At 44.4% G+C, this 18,637-nt stretch overlaps 1 long non-coding RNA gene across 1 annotated transcript; it reads right to left on the bottom strand.

The window, feature by feature from the left end:
• Window positions 1-3,220: 3,220 nt before the first annotated feature.
• On the bottom strand, window positions 3,221-4,859 carry LOC119359048. The gene is made up of 3 exons (XR_005172361.1): window positions 4,460-4,859; window positions 3,918-4,037; window positions 3,221-3,321 (listed from the first exon to the last, which is right to left on the bottom strand). It is a non-coding gene; the product is annotated as an uncharacterized LOC119359048 (long non-coding RNA).
• Between the last annotated feature and the right edge of the window lie 13,778 nt (window positions 4,860-18,637).

Below are 18,637 nucleotides of genomic sequence, written 5' to 3'. Positions count from 1 at the left end.
TAACTAGTATATATGCCCGTGCGTTGCAACGGGTAAAAAAATTGACCAAACCTGCTTCATGTGCCACTACGCTTCACTAATATTCAAATGTAACAAACGAACAAGGTTGCCCTCATCTAAGTCTTTTAGCGGGAGAAACATACAATATGATTCTCAAGGTATCTCCATCGCCGACCCGTAGAACAGACACTACTTTCATTCGTAGACCAGGACCAGTCCGCGGACACTGATGCGGAAGACGACCATTCAAAGCTATTTAAATATGTTCGGTTGCGTTTCAAAAGAAATTTAACGAAAGTGAATAAATTTGATGGATATTTAAACAAACCAAACGATATTCATTCATACTAAATCGAATTTTCATCTAGACCGGAGCAAACTAAATAAATTTGACATATTTGAACTAAATCATACTCTAAACCGAGTCTAAATGACCGCCGGCGCCCGTCCATTTTTCAGCCGGCCATGAGCCCCAAGAACTAAACCTCCAGCTACGCGTCTATAGCCTCTGCCTCCACAGCATGCAAGGGGCTAATCGACCGACGATTTTGAGCCGCCAAGCTTGGCTTCAGCCCCAACGAAAGGGCGGTGGCCTTCCTGGGACCCGAGCGTGAACTTCCATGCTCTACTCTTCCTCGTTGCCGGAGGCGGCCTTGGACGTGCCGACTTAGTGGTTGTGGTGACGGGGCACGGGCGGGGCGGAGTTGGCAACATCGTCCTCGTCCTCAGTCTTGTGTTGATCTGAACATGTGCTTTCTTCACGTAGAAGAACTAAATATGAATTTGTTTTAGGTCAATAACCATGTACATGTGATCTGTATGTTAGCGAGAACTAAACATTTGATCTTTATTGAACCGAAAGGATTGTATATTCGATCTCTGTTTAACTCGGTTGGTGCCGCTTCAATGCCGGAGTGCCAGTGAGAGGTCGTGTCACTCTGAGCTGGCATGAATGTGGCACTGGTTCTCTGGAGCGGCGTTGACGGCTTCGAGCGGGAAGAGATGCATGCGAGCGAGGTTTTTTTTGGGTGGGTCGGGCAATCAGAATTGAGTGTGACAGCGGTCTGGATGCACGCAAAGCCCCTCCAGTTTGTTTTCGGATTGCGTGAAAATTAGGTCCGAACCGGTCGACGGATCGATACAGACACGCGCTCGATGGCAAAACACGTCCGGTCTGAACCGCACAATCTAGACGATTGCAGACGTTTTGAGCTATGGCGTTGAAGATGCCCTTAAATACTCGTCGATAGTTTAATAATTCATGTAAAGTGTTTTATAAAATTATCAAAATATTTGAATTCTAATGATTTTGATTATTTAGTTTTATATTGAATGTTATTTTATTTGAAATATTATATTTCATTCCCATGTTTGTTTTCACCGCTCTTGGCCCAAACCCAAGAAAATACCCGTGTACAATTAGAGTCACCCTAGACAAATGTTGTGGTCGAGCGGCCAGCACATACTACACCCAGCAGGCACGTGTACCTCCACCGACCGCTGTATAGATTATCTGTGGTGATCCAGCGAGTGCTTCCATCGAGACTTGCCAACGCCCGCCCGCAGGAAGTCGCTCGCGCCAAAATCTCGAACGTAATCAACGCACGACCAGACAGAGTTTGTGTGCGTGCCTGTTGAAGTACGGGCGAAAATTCTGTTGTTTCTGGAGTAGGACGTGGCCGCGGGTTGAATACTACAAAACGCAGGGACAAGGCAAGGCCCAACGGGATCGCAGCCCAGCTAAGCGACCAAGAAAGAATGTTGGTACAAAATTTAATACCACCTCGAATATGTTTTAAATTTAAATTAAAAGCGTATATTCACGGAAAGAAGCGTATTATGACGGTGAACCCGGCAAAGTCAATCCGTGCTTTATTATCAGGGACTAACAAAAGGGCCCGTGCGTTGCAACGGGATCAAAGTATTATTCATTCTTGTCCTCATTGTTGACGGTGGCATCATGTCCATCTAATCGCAATGGGTGTGAACATTGCTCAATCCAAGGCGAGCAGCTCGGCCATCACACGACACACGTCACAAAGCCACGCCGGAGCAATGGAATGTTTAAAACTTTAAAATTCTAACCTCATCGAACTTGACATGGGGGCAGCCCTGCAAGGGATACTCCTTGCACCACCCCTCACATTTCTACTCGTTTTTACTTCTAGTGTTGATAGTAGGCAATAGGAGGATATCTTCATTAAGTCCCCGAATTGCGACACAAAATAGGATCAATTATAAAATTCAGCATATACACAATAGAGAGAAACTATCAGTATACACAGGATACATATAAAAACTGGAAGTATATGCAATGCAGAGGATCAAGCTAAATGAAAACATCATTATAGATGATACTGCCAGGCGGGAGGTTAGAATATTGTATGACAAATGACAAAAGAAATTTACCTCCTTTCTATCACTTCAAAAAAAAAATCCTGTGAATATCATATATTCTGCCTAACAGATAACAAATTAAGTGTAGTTCCAGTAATCAATCACAACATGATAAAAAGTTCATTTCAGGACATATGCATTCATTTGAAGTCGTTCTTTTATCACGTGGCATTTTCTCCCAGTATATCCGGTACATGCTTTAGTGTACTACTTTTTCTGCCATGGTAACAACTTTGTTATAGCTCCCCAAAACATAGTGCACAAACAGAAAAAAAATGGCATGCCTTTTGTGGGAGGTTGCCACTTCTCAGTCAGTAGTAACACCACAAAATCAAAAAAAAATTCAACTGTAGCACTGCCAACACCTTTGATGCAGAACATCTTGATGACCAATCTTAATACAAACTATGTATACAATTATAGTAGTTACATGCTATAACTGGTCTCTAGTGATTTGACCCTTTCAGAGAGCTAGTAAACCAGCAAATTTCAGTTAAGCACTCAAGGGACCTATAACAGGTATTTAAATTAAAAATACTGTGACATCTCCTCAGAGAAGTACCATAATTTAGACAGAGCTTGTTGCTGACAGGTTTTGAAGCGAAGACTGCAAGGGAACCATTGGCATCACGGGGCTAGATAGTTGAGGAATTTAACCTTGGGCAAGAGGGGATCCTGTACTCACTGTAAGAAAGCTCCAGAGAATCTATTTCCTCTAAACACCCCTCACGCCTGTGGACGAGCGTTGACTAACTTAGAGAGAAATAACATACATCTAGACAGCGCGTCTGTTGACAGGTTGTGCTGATATGTTTTTGTAGCCCCAGTTTTAGATCTTTTTCCTTCCAAATTTCTTCTCTCATTACCTCGTGTCCGTTGCTCAACGAAGATGCTCAGCTGAGGATCTTTTCACCTTGTTGCTACCTGTTAAATTGGGACGAACGTTTCAGATATGGTGTGGCATTTGCATGTACTGGTTCGGATAAATAATTAGGAATTCAGTGGGCCAAACACACACACACAAATATCTTTAAAGTAATAGGCAGGAAGGAGAAACTTACAGTGGGCAAGTTGGGAAGCTTCTCATTCACCATCTTTTCAAGAGCTAGAGCCAACTCCATTGGTAAAATCACAAGATGCGTGCAAGATAGAACACATGAATATTTCACAAGCTATAGGGTTCCACAAAACGAAAGCAACAAATCAGATTAAACAACTTGCTACTTTCTTTCCGAGTCCTTGTATATTTGACTGATGACATGTTGAATTCAAAAGGTCATTGGAGAGCAGCTACATAACTGACCAACAACTAAAACGTCACATATGTTTGACGAAGCTACATAACTTTACATACACCTACTAACTTTATTACCCTGTGATTAAGTGTTACTTTCCCTAGTTGATTAACTTGGCATAAATGACACCTCTTTTTCGAACAACCGAATATGCAATGAACAGACAGGGCAAACACATCAATAGAAACATACACAACCATAAATGAACTTACTACAGAGCATCACCTTTTTCAAAGTGGTCGAACTCTGTTAATGGAGTCACAATGAACTGGAGCCTGACCCTCCCTCCATGTTTGTTCCGATTGACACAAAAGAATACACCAAGCATCCCCCATCCGTTTAAAGCTAGCACACATGAGATAATGGTATTAATCTCTCATACAATCACGACAATCTGCATATGATAGCAACAATAAATGCAATCAACACCAGTAGCAATAATCAGTACAAATAGCTAAAAAATATCACTTCAACAGGAGCACCAAAAGCATGAAAGAACATCACATATAAGTATATAATTGATCCAAACCATAGCTCCCTGTACAACAAAATTGCCCCAAGCAGAGCAAAGAATAAAAGAATGGAATACACAGCACAGGATATGGTACAAATCCCCAACCGAACCTCTCCATCTCTCTGTATAAAATTCCCCAACCGAACCCCTCAATCTCTCACATCTCTATGTCCCCCAATTATTTTGAACCAATAATCAGTCCCCCTTCTTTTCATGATGTAATAGCATTCAGAAAGCCAAGATGCAATAGTACCACGAGATTGGGTTTAGGGGAATGCTTGGTCTGTGTTTAGGGAGAGGAAGGTGAGGATGCAGGACGCAGAGGTGGGGTTGAGCGCGAAGGCGGCCTTGACTTGGGAGGTCGGCGAGGAATTGTATTTTTTTGCCATGGAAGGCAGCAGCTTCCCCGCCGGAGGCCGGAGGCCAGCACTTCCTCTCCGGATCTCGTGGGGACGGAAGTCGGGGGAGTGCTTTAGATCTCACGAGAAAGGGCCTCCTCTTCCACGGCATGACCAGCCTCTTCTTTGCTGGTGGAAGGCAGCAGCTTCCCCGGCGGAGGCCGTCGCCAGCGCTTCCTCGCCGGATTTTGTGGTCGGCCTAGTCGGAGGAGTGCTTTCTCCGGGATCTCACACTTCCTCGTCGGATCTCGCGTGGAACTTCCTCGCCGGATGTCATGGAATTGTCACGGCAGATGGCGCCCACCATGGGGCCAGCGCACGGTGGTGTTAAGTTTTTGGAGAGATCTCTCCCAAGGATCGAGAAGTTTGCAATTTTCCGGATGAGCCGGTTTTGAAGGGTGCATCAACTTCAAGCTCATCGGTCCAGACTGAAGATCTATGAGATTTAAGGTTCAAGAAAAAATAGGGTTACAACTTGTCTACCGTCCTTGTTCGACGCTCTGTCGAAACCAACAGGAAAGTTATCCACATACGACTTCTCTTGGCGGGTTGTGCGTAACATCTAGCAATCAAACTGTCAAATCACTACATCGCTAAGACCGTCAACTTCCGTTGGAATCTGATCGTACACATCACAAGTCTCGGGAAATCAACTCGTAGCTGCTGGTGTTTTTTCCTTCAATGTACAGCAATTCGAAGCCAGATCAAGGTTTGGGACGCCACGTGCAAGAGGCCGAGATCGACACAGGTTCTGTACGCGTACAAGTCGCCGAGACCGATTAGTTATTTCTGCCGATTCAACTCGTACAAAAGGTCAAAACCTGATGGATTCCAATGCCTCCTCCACGTGAAAAGCCCTCAACTAAACACTTCTTGTTATAAAAGATCCAAGGAAATACAGCCATCGTACCTGCGGACTGCCTCGCCTGTGAGGCGCCCCGCAAGAACCTCGCATTGAACCGCCGCTCCGAGTCGCCGGCCCTACACCTTGCCCTTGAGTGGCCACTGCCACATCTGCTCTGAGCCTGTGAGTCACCCCGGCCGTCGAGTGGTCTCCGCTGCGGTCGAGGCGTCCGCGCGTGGCCACGGCTGAAGCTTTTGCCTCGGTTTGGTGCACGTCCATTAAACCGCTCTTATAATTGTTGTCTGGATAAATCAGGTGATATTCATCCGAGTCCACTTTTAAACACATATTGTTTTTTGTCAAAAAAAACAATCTATCTTTGCTGCAATATTTTTATACAGGATAATTATGACAAATGTATTGTTATACCGCGGACATAGAGCGCGTGACAGCATAGTTTTGCAATGACGTTCTTCCGGGCCATGCTGCTCGACGGATACGCATGCAAATCGCCGCCCCCGCTGTTCGGTTTACATTCGTCCACACATGCGGCCGACTCATTGTCCGCGCCGGTTTATAAACATCACGACCGACTCACCCGTCCGCACCGGTTTACCACACTGCGGCCGGTTCACCCGTGATTAATTTCAGCTTCATACAGTTATCATCAACTTCATGGCGGGCTATTTCCGGCCTAAACACATTAGGTGATACCCATATGAAATATATTTTCTTAGTACATATTATTTTTATCAAAGAGCAGTTTATCTTCGCATTGGTCTGCAATACTGTTTATGCAAGACAATTGTTCATTACAAATGAGGCGCTATGTTACGGGCACGGAGCACGCGCTAGCAACGTTCTGCACTGGCGTTTCGTCCGTGTCCTACCACCCGGTGAATGAACGTGAGAAGGTCGCCGTCCCTGTGGCCCGGTTTACATCAGCTTGCCGGAACCGCGCCCGCGATTAGCTCGCCCGTCCGAGCCGGTTTATGACACCGGTGCCGATCTTCCCCGTCTGCACCAGCTTACAATACCGCGGCCGACTCATCTGTCCGAGCTGCCTCTGATGTTGCGGTCGTCCGTCTCTCGCGGCCTGGTCTACATCAACATATCGGGTCGCACCTGTCTGCATGATCTGTTTCTCGAGTATGAACATGGGTAGCCCGCCTTTTCTTCCCGCATATTGGAGGCAAATTATCATCAACCGTCGTCTGCACTGGATGGTTAATGGACATGCACACAAGTCGCCGCTATTACAGTTTGGTTAAATTTCAAGGAGCCAGTTGGAAGGAACCATTGGCCGAGTTGCTGACACGACTCATATGGGATCATTTATAACCCGCCGAAGTCACCTCAACCTTCTGTGGATTCACATCGTGCTGTCAACACCAATGATATACAAGTTATGCCGGTTTATATCACGATCAAATATGGAGAATCTCAAGCCAACTCCTCGAGTCACCTTGAGACTTGGGGGCTACAATGATATGACTTAGCAAATGTTGCTGGTTTTCAGTGAAGTCAAGAACCCCAATACGTTGGAGGGAGAGATAACCCGGTCCCGGATTCACATCGTGCTGTCAGAAGGTTTCCGGATTAGAAAGTATATGACAGTTATAAAATCCCGGCTCAATGAAGAAGTTTCGGGTCATCAGAAAAGGATTCCGGTTTACAATCCGGTACAAGGGAAATTTGTTCTCCAATAAAGCTCTGAAGCTCTCAAATCCGGTTTAAGAATTCCCGGTTCAAAAAGGAATTAACTTCTCGCAAGTTCGAGTTTAAAGGCCGTCAGAAAATTTCAGGCTAAAAATGAAGATTCCGGTTTAAAACCCGGTTCAAGGGAAAGATGTCCCCCATAAAGCTTTGAAGGTCTCCATATCCGGTTCAAGATCCCGGTTCAAAGAAGAATTTATCTCTTGCAAAAAGTTAAAAATTGCCAAAGAGGACCTGCTGCCACGATGCGCGGTTTAAACATGGATATTCCGCCTTACTGGCCTGACATATTATTGATCACATGGGGGCTTCTGCTTCATAAAGCGGGGTCTCTGGTCTTTTACATCATGTGAGGTTGTACGGAGTTGCTCTAAAGCAGCCTCCGGTTTACCCCTTGAGTTCGCTTTGCTAAAAGCATCGTGTTATATCACTTGGAGGATTGGTCGTGTCCGAACCAATACCATGCCTCTTGATAGGCGAGAGCCACCAGATCACTTGGGGACTTGGTCATGTCTGAACCAGTCATGCCCCTTGATTGGCCTAAGGCCACAAAATCATTTGGGGGCTTGGTCGAACCCGAACCATGGCCATGCCATTTGGTCGGCATAAATGCCACAGAATCACTTGGGGACCTGGCTGACTAGAACCATAGTTACACCTAACGGGAGCTTGGTCGTGTTTGGCCATGGTAACGCCATTTGATCAGCTTAATAAAACCTTTTTTGGCAAACGTTTTTATCGTTGCTTTTGCTTCACACTTTTCTTTGAAGGTTTTTTTTTTGCTTTTCATTGTGTTTTTTAAACTGACAAAGTTTTTTAACCAATCAATTGACGGAACACAGTTCACGTCAATCCGGAGACTATTTGCTCAGTTTGATCCTTGTTGTTAACATCCTCTTATGGAGTAACACGGTGTTTATCACAACCCGGCACGGTTTATCATAAACCGGCACAATATGGAAGGAGTTATCAGTACTCGAGATTTGGGTTATCACCCTTACTAAAAAAGAAGTTGGTAAACCAACGATGTGATTCAATGTCACAGGTATGATATATTTCATATTTGATTATTCTAAATGCAGCCTTGGTTATAAACCCAGGTTATATGTTGGGCATTATGACCCGTCCGTTGGTAAACCACCAGGACACTTTAAACTTGTTGTATGCAGAAACAGGTTGAATAAAGCATGATTATAAATCACCGGTGTTTATTAAACCGGTAGTATGATCCGGTGTTTATTAAACCGGCCTGGCTTTGGACTATAAGTCGCCAGTATATATTTGGATTGCGCCATTGGAATCATGCGCTTATAAATCATTGTGTTATATTATTCAAATAGCCAAACTTGGCTGAAATTTCATTATGATATTGAATGAATAAGGTTTTCATACCGGATTATATTATCTTGAATAGCCAACATGGCTGGATTTCTTAATGTTTTCAAAGTCCCTATAGCGCAATGTCTACTCTTTTATCAAAGGATATGATTTATTCTACAATGGAAGGAATAGTCCCGAGTCGCTGCAGGCTTACAACCTGGCACTTGGGGGCTACATTATTTAAATTGAGATTACATGCAAGTCTCATGTCGCTGCAAGCATTCACCATGACACTTGGGGGCTAATGCAAAGTCATTTTTACTAGTCTTATTGAAGACCCGACTCATCATATTATAATGAGCCGGCCCTTGGGGGCTACCAATTGCTCCTGTCAACAATTCAAGGTACACAAGTTTTCGTCCATAATATTGAAGAATGCATTGCTCAGTTGGTAAAGCACAAAGCTCTTAACCTTGTGGACGTGGGTTCAAGCCCTATGATGGAAGCTACATTATAATATGTTATTTTCATTAAAGTATATATATCAAGTCCCGGTTCAGTATTATCTTACTAAGCCGGCCCTTGGGGGCTACAAATTGCTATTCAAAGTTTACAAGATTATACTTACAAAGTCCCTGCTTATTATTGCATAATGACCCGGCCCTTGGGGGCTACACTGATTGAAGTTTTTATAAGCAATTGCAAGTTCCAGGTTGCTGCAAGCATGACAACCCGGCACTTGGGGGCTACATATATGGAGTATTCAGTTTATATGATTGAGATGAACAAACCGGATTTCTTCAAAGTTGAAACATTTATTGGAGTAAGTCTTAAGTTATCACTATGTTCTCATCTTAAGACTTGGGGGCTACAGGTATTATGCATGTAAAGGAGGAATATCTTCATTTTATCAGTTTTGAACAAATTAGGAAGATCAATTACATAACCCGGTGTTGACAACAATTATGACTCGGTGCCATCAATATTTATAAACCGGCCATTTTGGTAATATTAAACCGGCAAGTTTTACATCTTCAAACCGGCTGAATATCAGATAAGTATTTTCAGACCCATATTTCTTAAACCGGCGGAGCTGAATCAAAGGAGTTATTCTTCACAATATTTCTCGGTGACAAGCCAATGTCGGCAAATTGATTATGAAGCTGGTTTGTTGACCCGGATTTCCCAAAAGGAGGAAATAACAAGGAGTTAAGGATGATCAGGTACTGGTTTACAAAAATTCTTAACCCGGAGCATAACCTGTCAAATTTGTTCTTGTGTTTATTTTGCAGCATAAGTTTACCATGAATAAATCCAAGCTAAATTTGGGGGCTAATGTCGGGGATATACCCTGCGGTGTAAACCGGCTGGAAGTTAACCCGACCGGACTTGGCGGTTTATCTGAAGACCTCGCTGACACTTGGCGAGTTACTGGCGACCCGCCTTGACCTGGCGGTTTACAAGCAACCCACCTGGTCATTATGACTCACTGGTGATCCGGCGTGCGGGACAGACGGATGACAAGGCCCAAGGCCCAGAAGGCCGGTTCACGTTAACGCTGGGCCGGTTTAAGAGGAAAGTCATGAGGAATATTTGTCCTACAAGGAGTTAAGACCTGGACTTATATCCGGTTTGTATTAGAGATAGACTAGTCCTAATCCTAATAGGACTCTACATGTAATCTGTCCCTTCAACATATATAAGGAGGGGCAGGGCTCCCCAAAAGAGGAAAAGATTGACAAGTTCCACAGGTTGGACAAGTTAGGTTTAGACAATAGCTCTCGAGATAGAGCACTCTTGTAACCGTGATCATCATCATCAATATCAATGAAGCAGGATGTAGGCTTTTACCTCCACCGTGAGAGGCCGAACCTGGGTAAAACATCGCGTCTCTCGTCCCGTTCAACTCCTCTCAAGCTACCACATAAATGCGTTGGCCTCACGACTAAGTCCTGACACTAAGGACACCGGAGAAGATTAGGAGAGGATGGGGAGGGGAAGAAGAACAAGGCGACGGAGGGCGGAGAAGACCGAGGGAGGGTGGAGAGGGCCGGCGGCGGCGGAGGCTAGAGAGGAACGGCGGCGGAGTCGGCGGATCCGCAGCGGCGAGCGGTGGTGGGGCAACGATGGGGCGAGGGCAGCGGCGGATCCGCTCGTGAGAAGGAGAGGTGCTCGGGCTATTGAGGACTTCGGGTTGATTCTTAAAGAGGTCGGGGACCTTTTTACAACAATGAAGCGTTGGGGCGTTGTTCCCAGTTCTACTTCAAAAGGAGTGCGAGTTCAATTATCAAAAGGCATAGGGACTTTTTTATAAAAACGCCGCGACGGTGAACCCAACTCAATCCGTGGGAGAGAAAGATAACGACGCTAGAGGCGACGTGAGCTTCGGTCCAGCTCTCGTTTGGGTGGACACGCTTGGCAGTTTTTGGGCTGGGCTGCTTTCTTCCAACACCAGTTTTTTGGCCCACTCGTATTATCCTGTATCAAGCTGAAGCGAGCGGTTCTGTATTATCTTGACTCGTTGTGTATTGCTTCAGATTGCTTAGAAGTGGTGGCCAATATCACATCTGAGACCACCTGCCGGTACGCGACTATCTTACGAGAGATCAACTTTCAACGGAGTTTGTTCCGAGACGTTAAATTTATCCATGAGTATCGCCAGTTTAATGTTGAGGCCCATAACCTCGCCAAAGCGGCATCCTCTCTCTCTATCGGGCGTCATGTTTGGCTCTTAGATTTGCCTGAGATTATTTGTATTCCTATGAACATTTGCAATTAATAAAAGGGTGCCGTGTCTCAGAAAAAAAGCTGAAGCGAGCGGTTTGTCTCAAAAAAATGAAGCGAGCGGTTCTTCTTAAAAAAAAGCTGAAGCGAGCGGTTTGCCTAAAAAGAAAATGAAAACTGAAGCAAGCGGTTTTTCTTGATGTTTTTTTCCTGGTAATACGTGTCCCCTTTGTATTATGAAAATTATAATACAAGTCACGTAGATACCGACCTGACAATGCTGAAAAGACAGCAGATCGCTAGCCTTTGCACAAAGGAACATCAACCAAGAAAGAAAATTACAATTAAGACCGAAAAATCTCAGAGCTTAACATCAATGCCTGTCACCTGCCTCTGGCACCACCACAGCAGCCACCCTAGAAAAAAGGTGACGAATCACCTTCTTATCCAAGCTCGATGCGGCTGCATTGCTATATGCAGCTTTGCAGACCTTCAAGATGGCTCACCAATGGCGAAGCCATTGCCATTGAACGAATCAGACCGAGGCAACCCCCCGGACACACAATCGAACTCCAGATCTGACACCCCGGCATGGCTGAGACGCCGAAGAAGGAAACCATATCTGCCAACCATAAACCCAGCACACGATCCGTCTTCCAGATGTCGTCGATGCAGAACATTATCTGCATCCGCTCCTTGACTACCTCCCAAGCTCTGCGTCGGCGCTGGAGCAGACACTGTCGCAACGGCGGAGCCCGAGGACACAAGTCTGTCACAACGACGCTACCGCCACCAAGACATCCTCGCTTGGATAGGCTAGTTCCCAAATCCATCACCGACCATGGAGCTGATCGCCTTGTGGGGGTAGGTATTGGAGCTTCTTTATTGAGGGCCACCGCCAAGCCAAGACATCTAACGACCCAAAACCTAAACCACTAGGAACCTAAAACCTAAAGCTACCTGCTCCGCACATGCGGGATCCGGCGACCCCCCTCATGTACTTATTGTAGCGAATAAGGCTAATGTAGCAAAAAGGTGTACTGTACCGAACAATTTTTGAAAACATGAATATTTTTAATTTATGATTTTTTTGTTGAAAACACAACCTTTTAAATTCTGAACATTTTTTGGAAAAGAAAATCAAATTTGAAAATATACACAAATTTTGAAAAAAATAAAGTTCCAACATAGTTTAAAAAGGAAATACTTTTAAAATGTGAATATTTTTTAGAAAATTCAAACAGTTTTACAAAACAAAATGTTTTTTTAGTTTTTTATTGGAAACTCGAATTTCTTATTTCTATAAAAAGCCACAAAACAAAGAAAAACAGAGAGAAAACCAAAAACACGTTAAAGAAAAATTTACAGAAAAAAGGAAATCAGCTTAGAAACCTTCTACTCCCTTTGTTCCTAAATATAAGTCTTTTTAGATATTTCACTACAAACTACATACGGATGTATATAGACATAGTTTAGAGTGTGGATTCATTTATTTTACTCCGTATGTAGTCTATAATGAATCTCTAAAAAGACTTATATTTAGGAACGGAGGAAGTAAAAGGTTCCCAAAACTGATAGAGGTCTTTTTTAGGGCTAAACTAAGCTATGCTGAATGGGCCGGCCCATCCAGAGCGCTTCCCACGCTCGCGTGTGTTTCGGCCGCAGTTTGGCGTAATGAGCGGCGAATAGGATTCGCCTTCCATCACCCTGGAAAGAGAAGATGATTTCCATCACACTTTTCATAATCCAATTCCTGTGATCATCTCAGACAAAAACCCTATTTTTTAGGGTAAACCACTTCTATAGGGTTTTTGGACCCACAAAATCGTCTTCAATAGCTGCACAACTCTTGCTGAAAAAAAAAACAGATTTGTCTGTGCCAGACTAAAAATGGCAGGGTAGCTTGCATATTTGCGGCACGTGGGCTGCTATCGCAAACGATAATGGATGCATGTAAATGCCAACTGCCGTACGGAACCCCATCCCACACCACGCCTGCTATACCGTCGACCGCCGTCGCGATTTCGCCCACCATCTACATTGTCACTCCGGAAGCCCAATTGCGTGGCCGAAACGGGATCCATCTGTCGTATGATTCCGGTTGGTTGGTGACCCTCCATCACCCGTAATGGTCGTCGCTGCTCATTTGCGGGATGTAGCCGTTTACTAGCGGTTGCCGAAGCTCCGGTGCTGGCCATGCGACCACCGCGACTGAGTGCAACCGGTGTTGCTTCCGATGGCGGCAACGATGCATCGTCGCCTTTTTTGGCTACAAAGTTGACCTCCCAGCGTCGAGGCTCTTCGTAGCCATTTTTATCCGGCGCGGCGACCACCTCCGCCCGATCGAGTAGCCAGTCGGTCGTCTTCCACTCAAAGTGTAGGTGTTCGACCAGTCTGAAGATAAAATAATAATTTCTTCTCTCATTTTTTTAATTGTGCACAAATGAGTAGCTTGTGATGAACATTTTGGTATTGTAGATGAGTTCAATTGATTCATCCTCTCTGTGAGACGATTCCTTGTCCGGCTGGGAATTTGACATGACCGGAGAGGAGGACATTGTGTTGATCTTGATGATGCATGAGAAACAACAGGCAGAAGCATGGTGGTTTTGTTTTTGGCTGTGATTACTTGCGGAGGGACTAGCAAGAGGCTCGCAATAGATTGATGCACAACTATTTTGGTGCAACTTCGGTGTATCCGGAGAGATACTTTCGACGCCGGTTTAGGATGTCTACGGATTTCTTTCTTCACACTGCCAATTGTGTGAAGCAACATGATCGTTCTTTTGAGCAGAGGAGGAATTGCACCAGAAGGCTTGGGCACAGCACTGAGCGAAAGGTGATTGCCACATTGCGCATGACGGCCTATGGTGCCCTGTCAAATTTCATTGATGATAATTTGGTAATGGGAGAGGGCACTTCAATTTTGGCCGTGGGGCAGAGCACTTCAATTTTGGCAATAGGGGAGAGCACTTCAATCTTTTACGTGAAATGATTTGCAGAGGTGGCGGTTGAATTGTTCGGGCCAGAGTATTTGAAAGCACCTAGTGCTCAGGACATGGTGAGACTTTTGGAGATAAGCAAAGCTTGTGGGTTTTCAGGTATACTTGGCTCCATTGATTACAACATTGGAGTTGGAAGAACTGCCATGCGACATGGCATGGACAGTTTAAATGACACAAGAAGGATGTCGCCATCATTTTTGAAGCCGTGGTAGGGCATGCATATTTTGAATGCCTAAATCTTACAATGACATCAATGTGCACCAATGGACACCTCTCTTTGCAAAGCTAGTCAATGTGGAATTACCACCGGCAAAGTTCCAAGCAAATTGTCGCACATACAACATGGGTTACTACCTTGCGGATGGGATATATCTGAAGTGGGATACTTTCATGAAGCCAATCTGAAGCCCCTGAGGTAAAAAAGAACTCTACTTCCATAATACTCAAGTGGCCACTAGGAAAAATATGGGAGGGCTTTTTGGGATTTTGCAGCCCAATTTACTATTGTGCAAGGACCAACAAGGTTTGGGATCAAGAGACCCTTTCATGCATCATCACAACTTGTGTGATCATTCACAACATGATCATTGAGAATGAGCATGCAAAAGATTTGATTGCACCTTTTATAATCTCATGGGAAAACCAGTTCGATCGTGTAGAAGGAAAGGCCGAATCTGACCCTTTCTTGAGGCATATCATGACATTAGAGATCCCGACATGCATGGAGATCTTGGAAAAGATCTCGTAAAAGAGTGGTGGGCATGACATGGACAACAAGATGCTTAGTTTTATCTCTAGGTTTCATGTCATGAGTGATGAACTTTGTCGTATAATTGTAATGTTTGATGAATAATTTGTGTTCAATTTTGACGTGATGGATTGATGAAATATGTAATAATTTATTGTTGTGGATTGATGACATTGTTGTTATGTTTGCACGATGTACTTTGGATATAATTTAGACGAGCTTAATGTTGATTTGTTGCAATATGCCATGCAGCTGGGCGACATCGGAAACCTTGAGATGGCAACACGCTTCCGGCTTGGACACATCGCACTGTCACGGTCTCGAGCTAAGCACGGCCGCGCGGCCGGTGCCAGCACCAACTATCTCGCGCGGCAACTTTTTGTCGGCCAGAAGAGCAGAAAGGGTTTCCCTGGGTTTCTCCTCCTGCGGACCTCGCATGCACTTGTCTTGTTCATTTCAGGTAAACTACGCGGCAAGTTCCCTTTTGTTTCCTAGGCAAAGGAGCCAGCTCCCTGCGTTAAGTAATCTCAGTGACCGGAACACTACACAACAAGCCAACGAGATGGCGTGTCGATCGCCACGTCGAGGGTGATGAGGATGATGTGTCGTCCTGCCCGTTCTGGAGTCGTCGTGCTTGTGTCCTAGCACATCACACATCAGCTGAGTCGGCCCGATCGAGACGAACAAGACAACCTACAGCCCATACCCCCCAACCACGAAGATCTCCCTTTCCCCGTTAGTTTTAAGAAAGATCACAGCATACCGACTTGAAATCGTAGACCACAAGAAAGCAAGAGATATGGATGCAGGGGGATAATCCAGACATATTTTCGTCAAAGCGATCTGAGCCCTTTCCAGAAGAGGCAGGAAGACTCTTCACAGCCGAGGAAGTAATGGCAACTTGTTGCAAGTTGCAAGTGGCAACAAATTTTGTTGTGTACCTGTGTGACGTAGGAGTATACGTACGTGTGTATTTTATTGCTGGTTGTAAAGCGTCCGAGAATCTCCGGATTCTTGCGTGAATTCATGTGAGCCCGCCGAACAGCCGAAGTGCCGAGCAGGGCCAGAATATTTGCAAGGAAAGGCGAGGCAGCCTTCTCCTCTCCTCTTTAATTAATTCCATTCCACAAAGATAGCGTGATAAACAACTCGCCGTATCTCTTAAGCGATAGGTGAGCTCATGGAGTATTTAGGAATTGTACTGACAGGGACCCCTGAAAGAAATGAGAAATCACGTTGATAAAAGGCTGATAAAAAGTACTCCCTCTGTAAAGAAATATAAGAGCATTTAGATTACTAAACTAGTGATCTAAATATATTTCTTTGCGGAGGGAGTACTAGAGTATTTGTTTTCTTTAACTCATAGTCTCTCCGTCTTATAACATAAGAGTGTTTTTTTTATATACTATTGTAAAAAAAAAGTTCTTATATTATGAAACGGGACTAGTATATTTGGAAGTGTTATTATCAGAGGGAAGTCAAGTTGCTTACCACCAGAAAAAAAACACTTGTTTTTTATCTGAAGAGCTGCGCGGACACTTTTTCTGGCTCTGTATTATTAATATCGCCATCTTGCGCTATGTGGCACAAGTGGCCGAAAAGCTTGAGCTGTGATTTGTCCCGAGCCAAGTGCATTGTTTCCGTTAACTTGATAGCCGGGTTATATTAAGCTGTTGACATCGCTGTGGCCGCGTAAGCATGATGATGCCGTGGTTGGTGAGCAATTTTTTTTTCAGATACTCCTACAAGTTTGGTTTTATTTAACCGTGAATCTCAAGGCGCGTGATTTCGTTCGGTGGTCGATTTAGATACGCTGCTTGCCGTTAGTGCTATCTTGTACTGATTGACATCTCAGGCCTCTCCGGACGACGAACTTTTGTCATGATTCGGAAAAGACTCTTGGACAGTGTACTGTTCACTGGTGGAAAAAGGGCCTTTGATCGCGGTTCGCAACTGCCATTAGTCGCGGTTGCGCAACCGCGACCGAACGGGCGCGACTAAAGGCCCCCCCCTTTAGTCGCGGTTGCTTAAGAACCGCGACTAAAGGCCCGTCCACGTGGGCGCCAGGTGGCCGTCGGGGCGGAGGACCTTTAGTCGCGGTTCTTCTGGCCAACCGCGACTAAAGGCCGCCGCAGGTTTAGGGGTTTTAGCCCCCCCCCCTAAACCTGTTTTCTGTTTAATTTGTATTGTTTTATTTTTTTTGTGCTTTATTTTAATTTTGAAGGAGTTTTATATATTCTACGGTACTACATACATGCATATGAATGTACAATTTCAAATAAATTTGAAATTAGAACCAAAAAGAATTCAAGAGGAATATACAATATATATTCAATATCATCGGATGACCATATACAATTTTGAACAAGTTTCCATACATGATTTAATGCATATAAAGTTCTACGTCCTCGTAATAGTGTTCTCCTTTAGGATGGAGGACTTCCCTGCTGAACCATCCAGCTAGTTCCTTTTGAAGTGGTCGGAAGCGAGCTTCTGGACTAAGCATCCACCGGAGGTTATTCCTCTGAGCATTGGTATCACTCGGAACCCGCTCAGAGGTGTATCTCCGGATCATCTCACAGACATAGTATCCACATAGATTGGTCTCCGGTGGCTGAATATCCCCAGCATTCTTAGCCTTTAACATTTTAAATTCTAGCTCTTTTTTGAATTCACCGACCTTTGTATCTACGAACCGTCTCCAAACCCTACGAGGCAAAGAAAATTAAATGAACAAGAGAGTTATTAATTAGTTACTTGATATTAGGAAATGAACGAAATAGGCCGATCGATATAGAGCGCAAATGAATGAAAATAATTACTTCTGCAGCATTCTTCTCATGCCGCCCCAAAGCTTTGGATCCATATTCACAGAGTCGTGGACGAGACATTCTGAGGTGTTAACTTTAATTACTAGCAGAATCCAGTGGAACCTACGGACACGATACATGCACAGTACGTCATGCATAACTCATCGATTAGCCGGCCACATACCATGCATGGAGTAAACAAAAGAGAATGTGCTCAAGACAGAAACACTCACTCAAAATGGTAAGGAAATATAATATCACTTTTGAGTTCCTGCTTTGTAAGAAACTGCCACATGTCTGCCTCCACGTCGGCGGGGTAACGCTCCAACACATGTCCATTAACGATGTGTGGGTCAATGAACCCAACATCATGGATGTTCCTTACTCTGCATTCCTTAATCTTCATTCTGCATGTATAATAGCGGACACAACAATATAGTTAGGACATATATATAGTGCAGGCAATATGAACGAGATGGGGTAGAAATTAATAAATCACTTACAGAACGTAGCAACTGATGATAGATTTATCGAGCTCGCGCAGATTGAAAAGCTGGAACAATTCACTCAGTTCAATTTGTACATAGTAATGTTTGAAGTGATGCTCATGTCTAACTTCCGCATAAATATATTCTTTGGCGTTTTTATTTTTTATGTAACCCTTGTACCATTTCAGCAGACCTTTCATTTGTGGAGGTAGATCCTTTTCCTGCGCAGGCTCGACGAGAGGCCCATTCTTGACATATGTAATTACTACCTCCTTCACTGGCGCCTCATCAAGGCCTAACAGTTCACGAAATACCTAAGTTGGCCGCTTGTTCTCTGGCACTCGTTACAGTCAATCCCTGTGCTGCCGCAGCTTGTAT

The sequence above is a fragment of the Triticum dicoccoides genome, chromosome 2A (genome assembly GCF_002162155.2).
Source record: "Triticum dicoccoides isolate Atlit2015 ecotype Zavitan chromosome 2A, WEW_v2.0, whole genome shotgun sequence".
NCBI classification, from domain to species: Eukaryota; Viridiplantae; Streptophyta; class Magnoliopsida; order Poales; family Poaceae; genus Triticum; species Triticum dicoccoides.
The sequence above is the reverse complement of the archived record's forward strand: the minus strand, read 5'-3'. Positions and strand labels throughout refer to the sequence as shown.